Source organism: Harmonia axyridis, chromosome X, assembly GCF_914767665.1.
Source record: "Harmonia axyridis chromosome X, icHarAxyr1.1, whole genome shotgun sequence".
Lineage (NCBI taxonomy): Eukaryota > Metazoa > Arthropoda > Insecta > Coleoptera > Coccinellidae > Harmonia > Harmonia axyridis.
In genome coordinates this window covers 35412628-35417627 of record NC_059508.1, presented here as the reverse complement: position 1 = coordinate 35417627, position 5000 = coordinate 35412628, and the positions used below count along the sequence as shown (strand labels likewise).

Sequence of the window (5000 nt, the reverse complement as noted above, 5' to 3'; positions counted from 1 at the left end):
TCTCTCTAACTATCCTAGTTCAAAAGTTGTATCGGAACATTTTCACGTCGAAAATATATCTCTAAGTCCAGACCGATGCACCACGTAATCTCGGGCAGACCGATGCACAACGTAAATGACGATCGGGACCGGGGCGATCGGTCGTATCTGACACCGCCGGCTCGGTTCTAACATCGTCAATGAGTCGGGGTTGTAAAAAAGGACGTGAACATTTTTCCTTATAAAAATCAAACCCGACCATGGATTTTGATTCTGATTGTTGATTATCGCTACTAGAACATATAAGGAGGCAACCAAATCAAATTTGAGAAAATTCCACGATCAGAAAATTTTTTTCGAAAAAAAAAAAAAATCGTAATCACCTCGGTCATGGCGAGTTATTTTACGTATTTCATTCCACAATCAACGTACAACATAGAAGAAATCATCTCTCTAACTATCCTGGTTCAAAAGTTGTATCGGAACATTTCACGTCGTAATATCTCGCCAAGTCCAGACCTCGGCGATAGGTAGTATCTGACACCGTCCGCTCGGGACTGACATCGACTTGGACTCGGGCTGATGATGGGGAGGCGTTTAAGGACGTGAACATTTTTCCTTATAAAAATTAAAGTCGACAATGAATATTGATTCTGATTACTGATTTACGCTTTAAAAACACATTAGAAGGCAACCAAATCGAATTTGAGGAAATTCCACGATCAGAAAATTTTTTTCGAAAAAAAAAAAAATCCGAAAAATATTTTTCGATTCCGATTACTGATTTACTCTTTTAGAACACATTAGGAGGCAACCAAATCAAATTTGAGAAAATTCCACAATCAGAAAATTTTTTTCGAAAAAAAAAAAAATTCGAGGACACCTCGGTCATGGCAAGTTATTTCCCACAATCCATTCCCCGATCCACGTACATCCCAGAAAAAATCATCTCTCTAACTATCCTGGTTCAAAAGTTGTATCGGAACATTTTCACGTCGAAAATATATCTCTAAGTCCAAACCGATGCACCACGTAAACTAGGGCAGACCGATGCACCACGTAATATCGGGCAGACCGATGCAGAACGTAAACTCGATCATACCGATGCTTCACGTAATCTCGATCTTACCGATGCACCACGTAAACAAGGGCAGACCGATGCAGAACGTAAAGTAGATCTTACCGATGCACCACGTAATCTCGATCTTACCGATGCACCACGTAATCTCCATCTTACCGATGCACCACGTGAACTGGATCTTACCGATGCAGAACGTGAATTGGATCTTACCGATGCAGAACGTGAATTGGATCTTACCGATGCACCACGTAAACTCGATCATACCGATGCACCACGTAATCTCGGGCAGACCGATGCACAACGTAAATGACGATCGGGACCGGGGCGATCGGTCGTATCTGACACCGCCGGCTCGGTTCTAACATCGTCAATGAGTCGGGGTTGTAAAAAAGGACGTGAACATTTTTCCTTATAAAAATCAAACCCGACCATGGATTTTGATTCTGATTGTTGATTATCGCTACTAGAACATATAAGGAGGCAACCAAATCAAATTTGAGAAAATTCCACGATCAGAAAATTTTTTTCGAAAAAAAAAAAAAATCGTAATCACCTCGGTCATGGCGAGTTATTTTCCGTATTTCATTCCACAATCAACGTACAACATAGAAGAAATCATCTCTCTAACTATCCTGGTTCAAAAGTTGTATCGGAACATTTCACGTCGTAATATCTCGCCAAGTCCAGACCTCGGCGATAGGTAGTATCTGACACCGTCCGCTCGGGACTGACATCGACTTGGACTCGGGCTGATGATGGGGAGGCGTTTAAGGACGTGAACATTTTTCCTTATAAAAATTAAAGTCGACAATGAATATTGATTCTGATTACTGATTTACGCTTTAAAAACACATTAGAAGGCAACCAAATCGAATTTGAGGAAATTCCACGATCAGAAAATTTTTTTCGAAAAAAAAAAAAATCCGAAAAATATTTTTCGATTCCGATTACTGATTTACTCTTTTAGAACACATTAGGAGGCAACCAAATCAAATTTGAGAAAATTCCACAATCAGAAAATTTTTTTCGAAAAAAAAAAAAATTCGAGGACACCTCGGTCATGGCAAGTTATTTCCCACAATCCATTCCCCGATCCACGTACATCCCAGAAAAAATCATCTCTCTAACTATCCTGGTTCAAAAGTTGTATCGGAACATTTTCACGTCGAAAATATATCTCTAAGTCCAAACCGATGCACCACGTAAACTAGGGCAGACCGATGCACCACGTAATATCGGGCAGACCGATGCAGAACGTAAACTCGATCATACCGATGCTTCACGTAATCTCGATCTTACCGATGCACCACGTAAACAAGGGCAGACCGATGCAGAACGTAAAGTAGATCTTACCGATGCACCACGTAATCTCGATCTTACCGATGCACCACGTAATCTCCATCTTACCGATGCACCACGTGAACTGGATCTTACCGATGCACCACGTAATCTCAATCTTACCGATGCACCACGTGAACTCGATCTTACCGATGCAGAACGTGAATTGGATCTTACCGATGCACCACGTAAACTCGATCTTACCGATGCACCACGTAATCTCGATCTTACCGATGCACCACGTGAACTGGATCTTACCGATGCAGAACGTGAATTGGATCTTACCGATGCACCACGTAAACTCGATCTTACCGATGCACCACGTAATCTCAATCTTACCGATGCACCACGTGAACTGGATCTTACCGATGCAGAACGTGAATTGGATCTTACCGATGCACCACGTAAACTCGATCTTACCGATGCACCACGTAATCTCGATCTTACCGATGCACCACGTGAACTGGATCTTACCGATGCAGAACGTGAATTGGATCTTACCGATGCACCACGTAAACTCGATCTTACCGATGCACCACGTAATCTCGATCTTACCGATGCACCACGTGAACTGGATCTTACCGATGCAGAACGTGAATTGGATCTTACCGATGCACCACGTAAACTCGATCTTACCGATGCACCACGTAATCTCAATCTTACCGATGCATCACGTAATCTCGATCTTACCGATGCAGAACGTAAACTCGATCATACCGATGCACCACGTTATCTCGGCAGACCGATGCAGAACGTAAAAAAAAAGCTTACAGCACGCGGTGTTCCCAAGCGGTCACCCATCCAAGTACTAACCGCGCCCGACGCTGCTTGGCTTCAGTGTTCTGACGAGAACTGGCAATTTCAGCGTGGTATGGCCGTAAACAACAAATATAGCGATATTTTCTATGATATCTCACTTTTTGGGAGCGGAAAGGACGTGAACGTTTTTCCTTATAAAAAATGAAATAACTTTTGGATATTAATTCTGATTGTTGATTTAAGTTTTAAGAACACATTAGGACATATCTCAATGAAATTTGAGGGATTTCCGAAATCGAAAAATATTTTTCGAAAAAAAAAAAAAATCCCAGAAGACCTCGGTCATCTCAAGTTTATTTCCATATTCTATTACACAATCAACGTACATCACAAAAGGAACCATCTCTCTAACTATCACAGTTAAATTTTTGTATCGGAACATTTCACGTCGGAATATCTCGCTAAGTCCAGACCGGGGAGATCGGTCGCATTTGACACCGTCCGCTCCGGTCTAACATCGTCTTGGAGTCGGGGTAACGATGGAGAGGCGTTTAAGGACGTGAACATTTTTCCTTATAAAAATTAAAGTCGACAATGAATATTGATTCTGATTACTGATTTACTCTTTTAGTACACATTAGAAGGCAACGCAATCAGATTTGAGGAAATTTCAAGATCAGAAAATTTTTTTCGAAAAAAAAAAAAATTCAAGAACACCTGGGTCATGGCAAGTTATTTCCCACAATCCATTCCACAATCAACGTACAACATAGAAGAAATCATCTCTCTAACTATCCTGGTTCAAAAGTTGTATCGGAACATTTCACGTCGAAATACCTCGCCAAGTCCAGACCGGGGCGATAGGTAGTATCTGACACCGTCCGCTCGGGACTGACATCGACTTGGACTCGGGCTAATGATGGGGAGGCGTTTAAGGACGTGAACATTTTTCCTTATAAAAATTAAAGTCGACAATGAATATTGATTCTGATTACTGATTTACGCTTTAAAAACACATTAGAAGGCAACCAAATCAAATTTGAGGAAATTCCAAAATCAGAAAATTTTTTTTCAAAAAAAAAAAATCCGAAAAATATTTTTCGATTCTGATTACTGATTTACTCTTTTAGAACACATTAGAAGGCAACGAAATCAAATTTGAGTGAAATCCAAAATCAGAAAATATTTTTCGAAAAAAAAAAAAAATTCGAGAACACCTCGGTCATGGCAAGTTATTTTCCACAATCCATTCCCCAATCAACGTACATCCCAGAAAAAATCATCTCTCTAACTATCCTGGTTCAAAAGTTGTATCGGAACATTTTCACGTCGAAATATATCTCAGAGTCCAGACCGATGCAGAACGTAAACTCGATCATACCGATGCTTCACGTAATCTCGATCTTACCGATGCACAACGTAAACTAGATCACACCGATGCAGAACGTAAACTCGATCATACCGATGCACCACGTAAACTCAGGCAGACCGATGCAGAACGTGAACTCGATCTTACCGATGCACCACGTAATCTCGATCTTACCGATGCACCACGTAAACTCGGGCAGACCGATGCAGAACGTGAACTCGATCTTACCGATGCACCACGTAAACTAGGGGCTGACCGATGCATCACGTAAACGACGATCGAGAGGCGCGAAAGGACGTGAACGTTTTTCATTATAAAAATTGAAATAAATGATAAATAATGATTCTGATTGTTGGTTATCATTTTTAATAAGCATTAGGAGGCAACCAAATGAAATTTGAGGAAATTCCGATAATAGAAAATTTTTTCGAAAAAAAAAAAAAAATTCATGAAATCCTCGGTCATCGCAAAATA

At 40.7% G+C, this 5000-nt stretch overlaps 1 non-coding gene across 1 annotated transcript; it reads right to left on the bottom strand.

Moving 5' to 3' along the window:
* Window positions 1-3162: 3162 nt before the first annotated feature.
* Window positions 3163-3281, bottom strand: LOC123688318. The gene has a single exon (XR_006749847.1). It is a non-coding gene; the product is annotated as a 5S ribosomal RNA (ribosomal RNA).
* Between the last annotated feature and the right edge of the window lie 1719 nt (window positions 3282-5000).